Source organism: Gymnoscopelus microlampas, assembly GCF_963454915.1.
Source record: "Gymnoscopelus microlampas genome assembly, chromosome: 17".
NCBI lineage: Eukaryota > Metazoa > Chordata > Actinopteri > Myctophiformes > Myctophidae > Gymnoscopelus > Gymnoscopelus microlampas.
The window spans coordinates 10,154,568-10,174,999 of NC_139954.1; the positions used below are offsets into that span (position 1 = coordinate 10,154,568).

The window sequence follows — 20,432 nt, forward strand, 5'->3', positions numbered from 1 at the left end:
ACACAATGATATGTTGTGCCATTTTGTACTTATTTGATGTATATACTATTATTGCATTCAGCTTTGCCACAGTAATAGAAAATGTCTAAAACCCCAATCTGCTATGATAAATGTCATTCATTCTAAGTTCCACAAAGTAATGCACCACCTGCGTGACACATGCTGGTAGTAAAAATAAATGTACATCTTATTTAGCAAAATATTTTATGTTTTACTGTGATTTCAGACATGATGGATTTGGAGGAGGAAGCAGGTCCATCGCGTTCAACTGTACCACCTGTCCGCCGTGAAAGAGGTTAGACCGTTTTCTGTTTATCACAGCTGTACCACACATGATTTTGACAGCACATTTTGATTCAGTCATAGTCTGTTGAATAAAATTCCATTTAGTTTTAGTCACACATAATGTAGTGTCACACATAGTGTGTTATTTCTGCCAGTAATGTCTGACACACACACACACACACACACACACACACACACACACACACACACACACACACACACACACACACACACACACACACACACACACACACACACACACACACACACACACACAATGATATGTTGTGCCATTTTGTACTTATTTGTTTTATATAATATTATTGCATTCAGATTTACAAAATTGCTAAAACCCCACTCTGCAATGATAAATGTCATTCATTCTAAGTTCCACAAAGTAATGCACCACCAGCATGACACATGCTGGTAGTGAAAATAAATGTACATCTTATTTACCAAACTATTTTATGTTTTACTGTGATTTCAGACATGATGGATTTGGAGGAGGAAGCAGGTCCATCGCGTTCAACCGCAGTACCACCTGTCAGCCGTAAAAGAAGTAAGAGCGTTTTCACAGCTGTACCACACATGATTCTGACAGCACATTTTGATTCAGTTTTAGTCATAGTCTGTTGAATACAATTCCATTTAGTTTTAGTCATATTTTCATATAAATCAACACTGCCACACAAATAAAAAAATATGTATTTTATGGTAATTGTGTATTTCTGTAATTCACAGAACGTGGTGGAAAGCCCCCGGCTGTCTGGAAGGACACAGATTGGGAACCTAGGACGGACATACCATTCACTGCTAGTCCGGGTCCACGCAATGCTGCGGCTGAAATACAGTCTACACTTCCTGTTGACTTTCTGGCGCTGTTCGTGACTGATGAGCTGCTAGAGATGATCGTTCAGGAAAGCAACATCTATGCTGCAGCGTTCATCGCGGCCAGGAGTGAGGAGGAAGTGGCACAGCATCCACATAGCAGAGTGAATGAATGGAAAGCCGTTACAGTGGGAGAACTGAAAAACTTTTTCGCCCTGTTGTTCCTGACTGGCCTTGTGCGAAAGCCTGAACTACAGTACTATTGGTCGACTGATGACCCTGTGCTTACACCGTTCTTTGGCCAAAACATGTCGCGCAACAGGTTCCAGATTATCTGGCGGTTTATACATTTCACAAACAATGAGGCTGATGCTGCTGCTGCTGCAGCCGCCGCTGCTGCCGCCGAGGCTGCTGGTGAAGTCTTTGTCCCGGACAGGCTGTGCAAAATCAACCCGGTTTTGCTCTACCTCACAGAAAAATTCAAGGAGATGTTTGTTCCAAGTCGCAACATCAGCATCGATGAGGGGATGCTTCTGTGGAGGGGACGCCTATCCTTCAGAGTGTACAACCCACAGAAGCCCACCAAGTACGGAATAAAGTCATACATTCTGTGTGATTCTGGAACGGGGTACTGTTACAGCATGAAGCCATATGCTGGACAGTACTCTTCCCTACCAGACACAGTCACTTTTCTGTTGCAGGGTCTTACAGGGTACGGGTTTTCTTTGTTTATGGACAATTACTATAACTCAGTGGGGCTGTATGAACTCCTCCTAGATAACAACACACATGCCTGTGGTACTATGAGGCTAAAAAGAGGTGAACCACAAGCCATGAGGGATGTGACGGTGTCCAGCCTGAGAGTGGGAGAGAGAAAGATGCTCCACAATGGCAAAGTGATGTTGTTGGCTTGGCGAGACAAACGCATCGTTCGATTGATCACAACTCGGCACAAGGATGAGATGGCGACCAAGATGGTGAGACAGAAACACCACAGAGACAAAGTGCCACAGGAGAAGCCAGTTTGTGTCCTTGAATACAATAAGAGCATGAATGCAGTGGACCGGCTTGATCAAAACCTAAGCTACTACCCCTTCATCCGAAAGACAGCCAAGTGGAGCAACAAGTTTGTGGTGTACCTACTCCAAATCAGCATGTATAATGCATTCGTACTCTACAAAGCAAGGAATCCAGGTGGCGACTGTAAATGCATGTATGACTTCATCAACAGTGTTGTCAAGGCCTGGACCGCTGTGAGATATGTCCCAGTGGAAGCAGATTATGTCCCTCCACAAGATGTCCCAGCAGACCCGCCTGGCCCCCCCCCGGCCGCCTGTCAGCAGCAACCTCACCAGCAGCAGCCTCATCCTGCCCGCCCCCGCCGTCCCCCGCCCTCTCCGCCCCCCCCTGCCCCCCGGCGTCCTTATGCACCAAGAAGTCGCGAACCTCGTGACCGATTGAGTGGCGATATGAATGTCCATGTGCTTGTCAATATCCCCCGCACCGCCAAAAAAAAGGGCCCAACGAAATGGTGCAGAGTTTGTACCAGGAGGGGAAAGCGGAGTGAGACGAGGCTACAGTGCAAAAGCTGTTTGGTACCCCTCCATCCTAGTGAATGCTACAATGATTACCACAATATGGAGAAGTATTATTGAATCATTTTGATTGTATTTGTTTGTTTTAGCCATCTCTGCCTTATTTCGATTATGCTAAAATGCACTTTTGTTTTATTTTCATTTTGTATTTATTTTGACTTTGATTTATGATTTATTATGCTCTGAGACAGCCAACACACTGCCCCGGGGGATCTGAGTACGTGAAGCCATCTTTGTCGGTGAAAGACATCTATGCCCTCACGTCCTCAGAACCCTCACGGGGACCACCTCCGCCCTGAAGGATCTGAGGAGACATTGATGTGCTGGCCAGGCAAAACACACAATGATGATATATTGTGTCATTTTGTACTCTATTTTGTATTTGAAAGGTACTTGTACTTGAAAAAGTTGTACTTGTAAAAAGGCAAATATATATATGTGAAAGCCATATAAAGAGTGTTCAAATGTGTCTGCCTGAGTCGTTTCAAACTTTTTCTGTAGACTGTTGGTTTTATATCATAGATGTACAATTGCAAACTAGCAGTTATGTAACTCTTGTGTGTACAAATGGAACCAGTGAAATCAGTATCCTAATCTGAAGAAAACCTGGACATAGAATATATACATACATACACCCTATTTGACCATTACTGTGAGTTATGGGGGACTCACATTCAGTAATTGGGTGTCGTGATCAAAATAAGGCTGTATATAACTGTTTCACGCTATAAAAAGTCAAACATTTTCTGATTTGATTGGTTTATGTCATAGATGCTATCTGGATCTCAGTGCTTGTCTGCATGGCATTCACAGAAAATAATTCCTCCTCACTTACCTTGCATACAGTCTATATGTCTATATGGTTTCTATCAGGGGTCATCAATATGTCTGTATTGGATGGATGGATGTGTCCTATATAAAAGTATATTCAAAGCACTTTCTCAGTGTTGTTAGTTTGAAAACAACAACTGTGCAGATGTCTGATGTCAGTAATGTGTCACTGAAGGTGAAAATATAAGGGTCTAATCACTGTTCTGCCTGAGAGAGAGAGTTTCACAAAAGCCTCATTATCTCAGCTTTTTGATCCAGATAGCTGATTTTGGTGAAACCAAGCTATATTCAACTGCCAATAGCTAAAGAACAGAACATGCTAGGAACTCACTTTTAGGACGTACTGTTTCACTCTATAAAAAGTCAAACTGATTTGATTTCTGATTTGATTGGTTTATGTCATAGATGCTATCTGGATCTCAGTGCTTGTCTGCATGGCATTCACAGAAAATAATTCCTCCTCACTTACCTTGCATACAGTCTATATGTCTATATGGTTTCTATCAGGGGTCATCAATATGTCTGTATTGGATGGATGGATGTGTCACAATGTAGGGATTTATTTTGACCACCAGAGGGGGACAGTGCAAAATCTCTCCCTGTGTGTGCGTGTGTGTGTGTGTGTGTGTGTGTGTGTGTGTGTGTGTGTGAAATTATAATGGTGTGTAAAACAAACTCAAACAATTGGCACAGATAATGCCAAGTCTTGACACACACACACACACACACACACACACACACACACACACACACACACACACACACACACACACACACACACACACTTCTTTTGATCTTATAACTTTGAAAAGAAAAACGTTGAAATGAGCTTGAGATTTGTTTATCAACAAGACACATGTTGATAAACGTTGATGTGAAAAAGCTATATAAAAGTATATTCAAAAGCACTTTCTCAGTGTTGTTAGTTTGAAAACAACAACTGTGCAGATGTCTGATGTCAGTAATGTGTCACTGAAGGTGAAAATATAAGGGTCTAATCACTGTTCTGCCTGAGAGAGAATGTTTCACAAAAGCCTCATTATCTCAGCTTCTAGATCCAGATAGCTGATTTTGGTGAAACCAAGCTATATTCAACTGCCAATAGCTAAAGAACAGAACATGCTAGGAACTCACTTTTTTTCCTGGCGAAAGTAGAGATTCTGATCTTTGTTTTGAGGTATTCCATGTGTTCATAGGCCTAGCACAAAATGTTCTGTGGGCCTAGATAGACTGGCCAGAAAGCTCAAAAATGGCTGGCACAGGGAGCTATGGCTGGGGTTTTACCTCTGGCAGTCAATGTGTTAAGCTATTAATTCGGAGCTGGAAGTTTAACAGCCACCTAATGCGGCATGACATTACCTTCCATCTGCCACACAAGACAAGGGGAACGTTCGTTGCAGTGCCCTCTAGTGGTTAGTGGGAGGAGGTCACCTGATTTCCATGAGGGGCTTGACCTGTGTGTGAGGAGACGTTTTTAGTTAACGTGAGAAGAAGGTTCATCTCTGAATGAACGGTACCCGACAAAGACGCCTCATAAGTCCAAAACTGTTACTTTTCAGGATTCGAATTCAAAAATAGTAAAAGTAGCAGATCTACAAGCGCGAAACGCGTCGCTTCGCGCCGCGTTTCGGGCTTGTAGATCTGCTACTTTTGATGCTTTTGCGTTCCCGCTACTCCAATGACAGCGCAGATACTATAGTGTTGTTGCTGCTCTTACCACCACTATTATAATTATTATTGGTTATTGGTACTAATCATTTAGCCCTGGGATTCTTAAATCCTGTGTTGAGGGTCACACAAGGAAAAAATGCACTCTTCAAAGTTGAAACAAAAAAAAGTTGAGGACAACCAACCATTTATTTGTTTGTTACAGTGTGCTAGAAAAGTATGCATCTGCAGCAACTAGTGTAGTGATGGCCAACCGTTAACCGCTAACCTGTAACCGTTAAGAAATTGGTAACCGGTTAATGGTTAACAGGGAAAAAAAGAAAGAAAAAAGACAGCAGAAACATAATTGCCTTCCTTGATGCATTAACGAGCGTCAACGAGCATCAGCTGGACACAGACTCACACACACACACACACACACCTCCCCTCTGCAGTGCTCTATGGAGTCTGTGTCATTTCTCTCCAAAAGCCCTTGAATATGATGGAATATGTAAGGATTACTGTGATTATGGTAAGCTCACATTTCATATCACACACTAAACATTTTGTTTAGGGCCGCCTTTTGGGGAACCATGACGTACAGTAGGGCGTTAATTTATGAAAACATATGGAGATATAAGAGGTTTCTGTCCGACAGCAACGGTATATTATTCAATTCATCTTATTGGGAGCAAAAAACAGGGTCCAATACGGTGTGGGGAAAAAATGTGAAGGTACTAGGTTGGCCTACTGAGCAGTCCACTGGTTTACCATACATACAGTACAATGTCAAACAATCATTTCTTATTTCGGTTTGCCTGTGGGCCTATGTTCAAAATGTTACTTGAGTAAAAGTACAAAGGTATTGGCATCAAAATATACTTAGAGTACCAAAAGTAAAAGTACTAAAATGTTTGAAAATAGCAGATCTACAAGCCCACAACGCGTTGCGATGCGACACGTTGTGAGCTTGTAGATCGGCTTTTTTTTCAAATAGCCATTGTATAAAATAGGGCTAAAGTGGTTAACGTAGGTTTTATAATATTATGATTTATATCTGCAAAGTAACTAGTAACTAAAGCTTTCAAATAATAGTAGTGGAGTGAAAGTATAATATTTGCCTCTGAGATGTAGTGGAGTAGAAGTAAAAGTATTGGAAATTGGAAATACTCCAGTAAAGTAAAAAAGTACAGTATTTGAGTAAAATGTACTTAGTTACTTTACACCACTGCTGCGCATACATGTCCCTTGCACTGCAAAGACATCATCTTGCCATTGTATTGTTTCCCCCTGTTATTCATTCATGGGTAGTGAATCAGTGATTATGTGATCATCTGGGCTTGGCTCTGGTTGGCTCCGTGGAGGAAGAACTAGTTGATTATTTTATGGCAACTAAACGAGGCTTGCCTGCTGCAGTCCAACAGTCCAACAGGTTTACTCTCAAGGCCAGTGGTGGGAAAGTAACATTACTCAAGTACTATTTTGAGGTATGTTTTACATTGCTGGAGCACTTACTCCTACTCCACTACGTCTCAGAGGCAAATATTGTACTTTTACGCCACTATAATTATTTGAAAACTTGAGTTACTTTGTAGATTTTGATTATTATTACAAAACCAATTCAGACCTATATACATTCTTTGGCAATTTGAAAATAGTCGATCTATAAGTTCACAGTGAGCTTGTAGATCTGCTATTTTCAAAGGATGTTAATATATTTTATACACCCGAAAGCTTGTTAAATGGGATTTTCTGCATAATTAGTACTTTAATTTTGGTACTTTAAGTATATTTTGATGCCAATACTTTTCTACTTTTACTCAAGTCAATTTTGAATACCGAACTTGCACTTGGCGTATTTCTACAATAGGATATTGATACTTCTAAGTTCTACTTAAGTAGAAAAAATAAAATCTTCCACCATTGCTCAAAGCATGTGAAACACACTGTTTTGGTACAGCGTGCAGACACACGCCGTATCACTCCAACACACCCTGGTCGGTTTGCCACGGCGTGGGCGCTCGCTGGGGGACTTTCCGGCTCTCACGCAGGTTTCCAGATGGGCTCATTTGGGGATTTTAGCTTTCCCAGGGTAGTGTGTGTTGCACAGTAGCCCTGCCTGATGCCCAGAAGCATTGTATCTCCCTTTTTCAGGGCGCCATTGCCTTTTGGCTGAACCGTGATAGAGGTTTATAGTTTTCCCACACTGTACAATCCTCAGTGGTTAACTTTGGTGTGGTGAAATGAAAAATGTGTTTTTCACACTTTTAGAGCATACTCGTATCGTAACACATCGGGTGCCGAACACGGTCTGAACCGTGAGTTTAGTCTTTTTGTTTTTTTCGTTTTTCTCCGCGCGGGCGGGGCTAGAGCAGCTTTGGGAGCACCCATTGTAATCCTGCGAAGGAAGTGCCAGATCGCTCACCGGAAACAAAAAAATGGCTCCCATCCGCTTCCTGTCTATTTCCTACTTTGAAACGCCTATATCTCCGAATCTGTTTCCTGTGGGGAAAACCGGTCATGCGCGATGCGCGACCCCCCCCCACGTTGTAACTCGCGAGGGAAATGTTATGGTTCCAGGCTGTAGCCAGGCTCATGGCAGAACATGAATCGATGCTTGTTTTTGCGTCGATTTGCTTGTAACGCACGCGGAAGCTTTAAACAGCAAAGCGCAGTCAATGGGGAGAATGCTGGCACCCACGGTAAGTTGTTATGAAAAAATGCTGGCACCCGATGTGTTAACAAAGCAATTTTTGTATTTTTTTTTTACTTTCAACAGACCACATAAAATGTACATCCCTTATGATCGCGTGTCCGACTGTTTGTAAACACACAGGGTACGTGTGTGTAGCAGATCTACAGGTTCAAAACGCGTCGATTCGTGCAGAGTTTCGAGCTTGCAGATCTGCTACCTTTGATGCTTTTGTGTGACGCTGTAGTATGATCAAGTGGGACATTCATTTACAAAAAAAAAAAACACTAAAAGTTAATATGGAGATAAGCGCTTTCTGCCCGACAGTTACCATGTATACTCCAACGTTTAACCTAAGATCAATTTGTCAATCCATGAGCCTTGGAGGTCAGACATTGTAATTGGGTTTAATCAACGGCATTGTTCTATAGTTCATATACAGTACATTTACTGTGTATGGCACTGCCACCTCTAACACCTCTCAGTTTCATATAGCGTTGAGTCTTCTCTCAACACAGTGGGAGCAGACCTCTAATGTATACATTCAAACCCCCCTAAAGGTATGTATTTAAGTCACAGCACCATATTCATCTTCCCGGAGGCGTTAACCCAATAAGACCGGGAACACATCTGTGTAACCACTTTAACCATTATTGTTATACTTTGGCTATTCAAAAAAATGATATACAAGCACTCGGTGCTTGTATATAATAAAATCTACAAAATTTGTGCAAATCTTTGAATATATATATTTTTAAAGCGAACAATTTTAACTCAGATCTTTGCTTCTGGGGGGTCCCTGGAACAACATATTTTGAGATGGGGGGTCCGCGGCCAAATACTAAATCATTTTGGGGGTCCTTGACATGAAAAACTGATATAGAAACACAACAAGATTTAGAAGACTTTTTTTTTTGTAGAATCGGCCTCAGCTCTTAATGGGTTAAGTGATCAGCGGAGAATACATTGTGTGTGTGTGTGTGTGTGTGTGTGTGTGTGTGTGTGTGTGTGTGTGTGTGTGTGTGTGTGTGTTGGGGGTGGACGGAGGGGGGTCACACACACACACTGTAAATTCCACTTCCTGTCAGCACCCTCATTCCGTGGCTAATGCTCGCTGTGGCCCCCCCGGGGCGGTACGGGCCGGCCGCGTTACAAAGGCAGCGCTCCACCGCGGCGAGGAGGAGCTGCTTTATCGTATACTGTGAGCGCCGGGGCGAAGCCGAGGATGGGGGGGAGAGGGGGGGAGAGAGAGAGAGAGAGGGGCATGCAGGCAGCCCATGGGGGCAAAGAGGAGGTGCGGATTTGTATTCCGTGCATTTCTTATGAGCGAGCGCGCGGTCGGGGGTTGTCCCCACAGACGCTCAAAAGGAGGATCTGTGAGTCCAGGCGTTGGATCACATTTGTCCCACCCTGAGGCGAGCCTTTGAAATGCCTTCCTTCTCTCTCTCTCTCTCTCTCTCTCTCTCTCTCTCTCTCTCTCTCTCTCTCTCTCTCTCTCTCTCTCTCTCTCTCTCACCTGCAGTGCACGTTATGTAACTATTGCGTTCACCTTGCATGACCTTTGCCGACCTCCGGTTCTCATTGTTCCTTCTGAACTTGTTTCTTCTCATCCTCCGCATCGTCGCTGTCAGGCAGAAACCTTGTATGTCCATAGTTCAAGTCTTATGGGCTTTTTTTCTAAACTCGAATGGCCTACTTCGTTGTACGTAAGTACAATGGCAGATGTACAAGCTCACAACGCGTCACAATGCGCCGCATCGTGCGCTTGTAGATTGCCGCTATTTTCAAAACATTTTTTTAAGGGAAAGTGATGGTGGAGGAAACCATCTAAGGCACCAACCTGCTCATCGGGAGCAATTAGGGGTTCAGCGTCTTGCTCAAAGACACTTCGACACTAACTCTGGGGGAGCCCGGGATCGAACTGGGAACCACCCGGCCGGCGGCTCTACCGGCCACTCTACCCACTGAGCCACTGCCGCCCTAATAGCTTGTGACTAAATGATACCTACATTGGATCCATTGGAAGGCAGGCTCTTCTTTTTCCATTTCTTTTGGTCATACAAGTTTTCCACTCATCAACAGCCACAGTTTGAGCTTTGATCACGTCACCCTCTTTCTCTTCGCCGTGCCTCTCAGTTGTTGTGACTGCCCGTGTTGTCGCTTCCTTTTGATGGTGTTTTTTTAATCCCCCCCCCTTCCCCCCCAGCCCTGCTTTATCCCATTAAGACCGGGAACGCATCTGTGTCGAGTGCCGCTCTATCTAACTTAGATCTGTAGATCTGCTATTTTATTTGAAAAAACTGTGAAAATGTGTGCAAATCTTTGAATATGATATACATTTGTAACTCAAATCTTTGCTTCCGGGGGGGTCCCTGGAACAAATTATTTTCAGTTGTGGGGTCCGTGGCCAAATACATATCATTTTGGAAGGTCCTTGACATGAAAGAGTTGGAGAACCACTGGTTATAGCAACGTACGTTTTTTCAAAAAACTGTTTTAGAATTTAGAAGACATTTGTAGAATCCCCCCAGAAGCAAAGATTTGAGTTACAAATGTTTGCTTTTTTTCATGAATTTTCACGATTTAAAAGAAAATAGCAGATGTACAAGCTCATAGCGCGGCACTCGGTGCCGCGCTATGAGCTTGTAGATCTGCTATTTTTGAATAGCCCCCAAAGAAATCATAAAAAAGACTTTCCCGGTCTTAATGGGTTATGATGTTTCCCTGAAGATCAATAGAGCGCTCCTAACGTTGTCACATCTCCTTTTTATTATGTCTTTTGTGCTGGATTTTCTGAGGCTGTCTTGTAAGGGTTGTGCTCCTTCAACACGGTGACACGTTGTAGCCATCTTTATTCTTCTTATTCATTTGCATGGACACACAAGGACACGCCGTGTACAGTACAGTAGTTACTGCTTTGGCTGCTGGAAATGATGATTGATTTGCTGAAGTAAAAAGCTCAATTTGTATTCCATCGCACCCAATGCGTGGTTCGCTTATGAAGATCAGTTCTGGGTATAAATTAGGCGTGAAGCTTGGTTTATTCAGCGCATTGGTGGAAAAAGTACTCACTTTTTTTTTACTTAAGTATCAATACTGCAATATAAAAAAGACTCTGTTACAAGTAAAAGTGACATTCCTTGAGTAAAAGTACAAACGTATTGACATCAAAGTGTACAAAGGTAGAAAGTACTCGTTATGCAGAATGTCCAATTTCAAGTTTTCAATGCATGACCATCTTTTGAAAATGGCAGATCCATAAGCTCACAATGTGTCGCATTGCGAAGCATTAGTGAGCTTGTAGATCGTCTATTTGCAAATGGCCGAAATGTATATACAGTGTAGGGCTGAAGTGGTTAGTGTATGTTTTGTAATAATAATCAAAATCTGAAAAGTAACTAAAGTTTTCAAATCGTAGTGGAGTAAAAGTACAATATTTGCCTCTGAGATGTAGTGGAGTAGAAGTAAAAGTACTGAAAACTGGAAATACTCCAGTAAAGTAAAAAATGGCTCAAAATTGTACTTAAGTAAATGTACTCGGTCACTTTCCACCACTGTTATACTTCAGCGTACCACTGAGTATAAATTAAGCATAAGGCTCTGCCTCATGCCTGTGATTCATTCACAGCCGGAGTGCTGTTAAAGCCCAAATGAAGGCTCTCGCTCCTTTCTCTCGTCGAACCCTTTTAGAAGAGGAGAAAGTCGACCTTCCTGACCTCTCTCTGTGTCGTTCCCTTTCCATTACTGTGAGAAATGTCTGCTATCATCTGTCTCTGGCTCAGATATGGCTGAGCTTTTGTTGGATCTTTGATGATGGTGTTTTAAGACCTAAGTCCTTAACCCATTTAGACCGGGAACGCGGCTGTGTAACCACTTTAACCATTATTTTTATACTTCTGCTATTCAAAAATAGCAGATCTACAAGCTCATAGCGCGGCACCGAGTGCCGCGCTATGAGCTTGTAGATCTGCTATTTTAGAAAAATCGTGAAAATGTGTGCGCATTTTTGAATGTATATATATTTTTAAAGCAAACATTTTTAACTCAAATCTTTGCTTGTGGGGGATTCTACACAATTTGTATGAGACATTTAATGTCTTCTAAATCCTAACAGACTTTTGAAAAAACTTATGTTGCTATAATCAGTGGTGCTCAAACTTTTTCATGTCAAGGACCCCCAAAATTATGTATTTGGCCGCGGACCCCCATCTCAAAATATTTGTGTTCGCTTTAAAACAATATACATAGTCAAAGATTTGCAAAAATGTTCAATTTTTTTTTCAAAAATAGCAGATCTACAAGCTCATAGCGCGGCACTCAGTGTCGCGCTACGAGCTTGTATATCTGCTATTTTTGAATAGCCAAAGAAGTCTTTAAATGACACACACAGATGCGTTTCCGGTCTTAAGGGGTTAAGGCATTTTTTACTTTATTTTACTTTTTGCTTAAATCAGAGGTTTTTTCGAAAAATGTCATGTCACTTTCATTAGACCATGAAACCCCTTTTCATACAGAAACGTTTCTGTTCCAATGGACCCTGTTATGAAGAGATGAATGAAAAAATGGTGATATTGAAGCAAGTCATGTCCTTAGAATATCCACTCAAAGCTTTTGTGTTGTAATACAAAAGTGAGCATAATGACTAGGAACTCTCTCTCTCTCTCTCTCTCTCTCTCTCTCTCTCTCTCTCTCTCACTGGTGGAGGCAGATGGTCGGTCGCCCACCCGGAGCCCGGTTCTGTTCGAGGTGTCTTCCCAATTTTTTTTCCACGCCACCGTTGCCAAGCACTTCCTCGAGGGGGGCCATGTCGTGTCTCTGTGTGCAGTGTGGTCACTCTGGACCCGGCGCCATACGCGTAAAAGGGTCTCGAGATGACCCGTTAGGATTTGGCGCCATATCAATTAAATGTGTTGATTGATGGTAACTTCAAGTTAATTGAATAATTAGTCAACTTTGAAAACTAATGTACTGTAGCGAAGACAACCATGAATGTTATGAGAATGACATTCTCACCTGACTGGCATCGTTTCAACACACTAGTCCGTGAGCCAAATTCAAACCCAAAACATTTCATCTTAACCCATTAAGACCTGAGGCCGATTCTAAAGATGTTTTCTAAATCCTATAGTTTTTTGGAAAAAATATTTTGAAAAAAATGTCCACGATTTTTCAAAAATAGCGGATCTACAAGCTCGTAGCGCGGCACTCGGTGCCGCGCTATGAGCTTGTATATCTGCTATTTTTGAGTTGATATGATATGATATGGGTTAACCCTATCATGTATGTCGGGTGGAAACCCTCATAATGTCCAGAGCGGTTACTTTTCCGGATTCAAAAATAATATTTGTAAATAATATTTACAAAAACACAAAAAGTTAAAATATGGAGATAAGAGTTTTCTGCCCGACAGCAACAATATACTTAGTTAACTGGCGTCCCCCGGGACACTATTATAGGTCTACTCCTGTTTTTTTTTTCCTTCAACAACAAATCTCTTGGCAAAAGTAGTCGATTTACAAGCTGTTCTAATTCTACAATTCTAGCCAAATGTTCGCCCCATAATTACTGTAGGGACGCTAGGGGTTCATGTGGTTAACTGCTTGACGCACCTAGAGTAACCTGTACTACAGTATATATCACGTTTTATGACCATTTGTTTTGTCATTCTGAGCCTTATAAATATGCTGTGCTACTTCCAGCATAATTCCAGCATGGCTTCACATGGTTATCGAATAAGACCATAAGACATAAGACCTGTTTCATGTACTAGCATGTAGGCCTACACTTTTTTTTCTCCCTGATCCAAAAAAGGAAAAAAAAAAAGGTTACAGAGAGGGAGTACTAATTGCTGGGTTAATAATAATTTGCACAGCTTGAACGGTACGAAATATATTTCCTCAACTCTCCGAGCCAAGTTCAGCTTCGGCAGCCCACAGGGACGGAGGAGGCAGAGCTACATGCCTGGGAACCAACGATAAGAAGAACCTGGGCTGCCATGGAAACCTCATGGTGAAGCTCTGGTGCTTGCATGCAGCCTGGTGGGTTGTTTCCCCCCCAGGTTTTGATGTGGCCATTAACAATTTATGAAGCCCTCCCCCCCAATCACCAAAGTTGAAAAACTGGAAACGACAGTGTGGATTCCTGCACCGAGAGAAAATGGCTAGGAGTGCCAAAAAACTACCTGAGCGGCATCGGCCTGGAGATAGCAACGAACGGAGCCCTGGAAGTGACTTAACACTTTCCATCTGGGAACGCGTCTCTGTGATTTTTAGATGTCTTTAGTCTATTCAAAAATAGCAGATATACAAGCTCATAGCGCGGCACCGAGTGCCGCGCTATGAGCTTTTTAAAAAAAAATGTTTTAAAAAAAATCTTAAAAATATGTGCAAATCTTTGAATATTATATTTTTTAAAGCGAACGTTTGTACAATATTTTGTTGCAGCGACCCCCAGAAGGAAAGATTTGAGTTACAAATAATAAATTCAAAGATTTGTACACATTTTTCACAATGTTTCTAAAATAGCAGATCTACAAGCTCGTAGCGCGGCACTCGGTGCCGCGCTACGAGCTTGTAGATCTGCTATTTTTGAATAGCCGAAGAAATCTTAATGACAGAGATGCGTCCCCGGATTGAATGGCTGAACACATTAAGACCTGAGGCCTATTTTACAGAACGTCTTCTAAATCCTAACAGTTTTCTGAAAAAAAACGTATGTTGCATGTTATCAGTGGGGCTCCAACTATTTCATGTCACGTCAAGGAGCCCCACAATTATATGCATTTGGCCGCGGACCCCCTATCTCAAAACGTGTTTGTTCCAGGGACCCTCAGAAGCAAAGAATGTTTGCTTTAAACTCCCCCCTGTCAGGTGATAAGAAGTGGTCTGCTCACTCACTCATGCATTGAAGGAGGCATGAGCACAGTTCGGGGCTCTCCCCAGGCTGGCAGAGGGAGACTAGCACCCAGGATTACAAGCTTAGGCATAGGCTCTATTCACAGCAGCCATATTATGAAGACATTCACAGGTGTTACCAATGATACTAATGAAGGCTCTGTTCCATTTAGTCTAGCACAGTGGTTTCCACGACCCTCATAACTCAGAGTGTACAAATGGAACCAAATGGACACTCTCAGAGTTACACACCTGTAAGGGCCAATTGGAAGCCCATGAGGGTCCCTGGACCCCAACTGTCGACCCACAATATTAGCACCCTGACTCTGTTTGACCAGAATGGAAAAAAATGGGTTACAAAATCTTCTTTAAAAAAAAAAAACCATGGCTAAAATCTAAAATGACACAGATGCTCTCCCGGATTGAATGGGTTAAGAGCTCAGACACGCCAAAGTGAGACTTTGGAGGACATTTCTTTTTTTTAGAGAGCCTATGATGGAGCTCTCCACACGCTGCTGAACCCAGGATATCGACAGGAAGGAAGCCCATCACCAGCCGAGGAGACACGGCAGGCAGAGTCAGCACTCAGTCAGTGGCGGAAAAAGCACTCCAATTTTGGACTTGAGTGAAAGTGCCAATGCCACAGTGTAAAAAACACACTTTGTTATACAAGTAAAAGTCCTCTATTCGAAATCTTTGCAAAGTCCATTTTTTTTGTTAACACATTTTCATCCCACGATTTTTGTAACCCTTTTTTTTTCACCCAGTGCCAATAGGCTCTATGCACAGCAGCCATATTAGAAAGAAATTGGGCCTCTTCTTACTTCCTTCACAGGTGTTACCAATGATACTAATGAAGGGCTCTGTTCCATTCTGGTCAGGGTGCTGATATCGTGCATGTTGGCTCACTAGAAACACTCCATTTTGGTTCCCAAATGGCCCCTTATGGTGGGTGTCTAACTCTGAGAGTGTACAAATGGAACCAAATGGACCCGTGAGGGTCCATTTGGTTCCATTTGTACACTCTCAGAGTTATGGGGGTCCTTGAAAATACGACAACCACTATGTCACACTAAAAGGAACAGAGCCTTAATTAGTACTATATATTGGTAACACCTGGGAAGGAAGTAAGGAAGGGGCCCAATTCATTCCCAATATGGCTGCTGTGCATAGAGCCTGTTGCCCAAGGTGTAATCCTAGGCGCTACTACTCTCCCTCTGCCAGCCTGGGGAGAGCCCCGACCTGAGCTCATTTTGCCTTCAACGCATGAGGAGCTAGCAGGCCGCTTCTTATCACCTGACAGGGAGGAGTTTCCCCCGGTTGGACGTAGCGCGTGGAAGGAACACGTTATTCCAACCAGTTCCTTTGCCCTCCATCAGGAGCCCCGGCTGACCAGGGGGAGGCGGTATAGAGACCAGGATTACTGCATGTTTTTGTGAGGGTACATACCCTAGCTCTTTAACTGCCAGAGTAATAGTGTAATAGCGGGACGCTACTGCCAGTGAAAACGAGCGATTTTGAAAAATCCTGGAATATTATCCGCGATCGCCGTCATCGCGGAGATCGCCTCATTAAATGTACGGTCTCGGGTCTCCGGTCACGGTAATCCGTTGCATAGCTGTGGCCAGGTGAGTGTTGCTTGTTTTTGCCGTAAAGCAAGAGGAACGGAGATAAAGCCATTTTCCCACAGGAAATAAACAGGAAGTAAAAAGGAAATGACGTTGGATCTAGAAATATGTTGTGCCAGGGACCCCCAGAAGCAAAGATTTTGTGTTCAAAATGTTCGCTTCCGAAAGAAGTATTCAAAAACTTTATTTTTTTTTTAAGATGTTTGAAAAAGCAGATCTACAAGCTCATAGCGCGTCACTTCGTGCCGCGCTATGAGCCTGTAGATCTGCTATTTTTGAATAGCCAAAGTATAAAAGGTTAAAGTGGTTAAAATGATTGTCAACTATTTTTTGCCGGGGACCCCCCCCGGAACCTCCCCAAGGACCCCTGGGGGTCCTCAGACCCCACTTTAACCAATGCTATATATATATATATACCGTATCAAGAAATGGAAATAACTCAAGTAAAAAGTACATTGCAATTGTACGGTTAAACTTCAGACCACTGCTGCTGACAACGGTCAGTCAAGTGCAGCGTCAGACTGCGTCAGAAGAAGAAGAAGAAGAAGAAGGAAGGGCGGGGGTCTTTTTGGCTCGCGCTCAAGCAGGGCCATCTGGCACACGGAGCGCCAACACCTCAAAAGGAAGAGCGGCTGGTGGGGGGGGGGTGGAGGGGTGGGGGAGCAGCGGGGGGGGGGGGGGGAGAGACATGCAGCCAGACATGCAAAGCCAGCGAGGGGGCCTCTGCTCTGTCTGTCTGGCATCAATCACTGTGAAACGGTGGACTAACATCAATTCCATGCCCCTCCCTGTAAGGCCAACAACCGTTCCATTTTTTTGTGTCTCCGCCAGCTAGCTGAAAGGCCGGAGACTTATGTTTTCACTCCTCTCCGTCTGTGTGCGCGCGCGCGTGTGTGTGTGTGTGTGTGTGTGTGTGTGTGTGTGTGTGTGTGTGTGTGTGTGTGTGTGTGTGTGTGTGTGTGTGTGTGTGTGTGTGTGTGTGTGTGTGTGTGTGTGTGTGTGTGTGTGTGTGTGTGTGTGTGTGTGTAGTGGTGGAAATTAACCAAGTACATTTACTTAAGTACAATTTTGAGGTATTGGTACTTTACTTGAGTGTTTCCAATTTCCAATACTTTTACTCCAATAGGGAGAACCTTCACTCTCAGTAGGCCAGAGAACCTTCAAATGAATTCATCAAAAGGATAAACATTAATATTAAATACACTCCCTCCCCTGCAAACGGGAGTCAACAGGACGAACGTACGAAGGAAGCAGCCATTGGCTGTATAGTTGGGAGAGGATATAGACCTCAGCTGGGGGTGGATGTGGAGGGCCGGTTGCACCTAGGGCACCACCAGGGGGCGTGCTTGAGCCCTCTGTTACTGTTGTAGGCCTGACACAGAAACATCTGCCTGCCCCCCCCAGCCAGTGTTGCCAAGTCTGCTTATTATAAGCGGCTTTGGGCTATTCTTTTCTTCTTCTGTAGAGTCCAAATATTTCAAATAGTGTCAAGATTTGTTGCAATAGCAGATCTACAAGCTCACAACGCGTTGCGATGCAACGCGTTGTGAGCTTGTAAATTGGCTATTTTCTAGACGATGTAGGCCTATATACATTCAAAGTGATTAAGTGATTTTGCTATATTACCTCATTTTGCTGGGGACCCCCTGTTTGTGTGATCAGCGGCCTATAGTCGAGTCTTTTGGGGTTGTTTTTGTAGACCTTGATAAAACTAAATCCTACATGTAAAGTAACATTGTGAAGCACAGTTATAACATTATTGTCTTCGCCAGGCCGAAGCCATCCTCATTGCCTATGGTTGGCTTCCAAAGTTTGCAGGATTGGTCAGTTTTGAACAAAAAGCCTCAAAGTATGCACGCAGCTTGCGATTTCCGTGAAATTTCACAATTTAGCAAAACACATTTTTGGAACAAAATGCCTCAAATCATGAATGCAGTGTCTGATTGCCGTGAAAGGCCTAAGAATAAATGGCACGGTTGGCACCCTTTTCACATTGGCCTATTATAGCGCCACCAGGAGGCCAGAATAACGTAGCGGACCTGGCCTTTTTTGTTAAAAATGTAACCACTTTCGACCTGCCATCCCCATTTTGGGGCATGCCATTATATTGTCCAGATTAGTCTAAATACGTACTCTTCCTACATTTTCCACGATGCAATGCGTGGTGAGCTTGCATACCTGCTTTTCTCACTATCTGTTGTATAATGAAGTGTATAGGGCTTAAGTGGGTAATGTGTGGGGACCTCAGATTTTGTCAGATGTAAGAAGAGGTTAAGAGCTACTGCTGTAACACACTGGCTTCTCCCTGGCCAAGGGGTCTTCTAGGCTACAGGCAGGGCTACTCTGTGGTACATACATGAATACTTCAGAAACTAGAATAACTACAGTGTATACTGTATGGATATTGTACAGTAATACTCGAAATTGTGACTTAGATTACAAAAAAAAATCTAAAAACACATTTGTTTTGTAGCCGTACAAGGACACAGTCTCACAAGTACGTGTCACATATATTTCCCCGCTGCAGTTCTGATTTGCGACTCAACAGTGGACTTTACCATAAGCTCTGTATCTTTCCCCTGCTGTTAAAGCCAGAACATAAAGTCTACTCTATTGGCCTCGTCAGCCTTTCAGAAAGGATGACAGCCAAGAACAAGCCTATTAGACATCGAGACGCACACAAAAAAACACACACCACCCCATGAGCAACACCCTGGCACGCTCCGCACGCCTTCCAGAAATAAATCTGGATCTTTAGCCTTTAACCCATTAAGACCGGGAACGCATCTATGTAATTTTTTTAAAATTTATTTGGCTATTCAAAAATAGCAGATATACAAGCTCACAGTGCGGCACCGAGTGCCACGCTATGAGCTTGTAGATCTGCTATTTTTGAATAATTGTGAACATTTGTGCAAATCTTTGAATGTATATATATTTTTAAAGCGGACATTTTTAACTCAAATATTTGCTTCTGGGGGTCCCTGGAATGACATATTTTGAGATGGGGTCCGCGGTCAAATACATATCATTTTGGGGTGTCCTTGACATGAAAACGTTTCAGCACTACCGATTATAGCAACGTACGCTTTACTTTTTTTTTTCAAAAAACTGTTAGGATTTAGAAGACATTTGTAGAATCCCCCAGAAGCAAAGATTTGAGTTACAAATGTTTGCTTTAAAAATACATATATATTCAAAGATTTGCACAAATGTTCTTGATTTTTCAAAAAAAATGCTGATCTACAAGCTCATAGCTCGGCACCGAGTGCTGCACTATGAGCTTGTAGATCTGCTATGTTTTTGAAGAGCCAAATAAATCTTAAAAATGACACACAGATGCGTTCCCGGTCTTAACGCGTTAACTCTTCTGCACATCCCTCAAGCCACACATCTTGCCAGTTCAATCGGGCTGAACCTCGGCCTATGATGACAAACAACCAATCCCACGCAGCATAAATATTGGAGGAAATCCAGGCTATTGAGACTTGTGGGGCTTTTGTTTGTTTGGATTTGTGGCGTACGTGGTGTATAGTGGCTTCTGGGGGTGAAATGTGTTGTTTTGGGGGTTTTTTTTCGGCACACTGCGACCGACCGCCGTGGCGTCCTCCTCGGGACTATATACGCAGACAGCTTGGGAGATTAATCTGATACCAAAAACGCTTTTCGCTACACATGCTTCTTTGTAAGATACTTGTCAGATGGGAATAAATGTTGTCAGCTGTGAGCGTTTAAGTATAACATTAGAGCAGACGGCAGTAGGGGGCCGCCATAGCTGAATGGGTAGAGAAGGGGGGGGGGGGAACATGATGTCCCGGGTCCGATTCCCGGGCCCCGACAATGCGTCCGGGTCACGGTGTCCCTGAGCAAGACATTTAACCCATTAAGACCTGAGGCCGATTTTACAAATGCCTTTTAAATCAGTGGTTCTCAAAACTTTTGAGTTGCTCTCAATGATTCAAAGGACCCCCAAAATGAGATGTATTTGGCCGCGGACCCCCCGTCTGAAAATGCTTTGTGACAGGGAACCCCC

At 43.1% G+C, this 20,432-nt stretch overlaps 1 long non-coding RNA gene across 1 annotated transcript; it reads left to right on the top strand.

Moving 5' to 3' along the window:
* The first annotated feature begins 234 nt into the window (after positions 1-234).
* On the top strand, positions 235-1,476 carry LOC311064681. Its single transcript, XR_014602737.1, has 3 exons — positions 235-295; positions 773-844; positions 1,027-1,476. It is a non-coding gene; the product is annotated as an uncharacterized lncRNA (long non-coding RNA).
* The last annotated feature ends 18,956 nt before the right edge of the window (positions 1,477-20,432 follow it).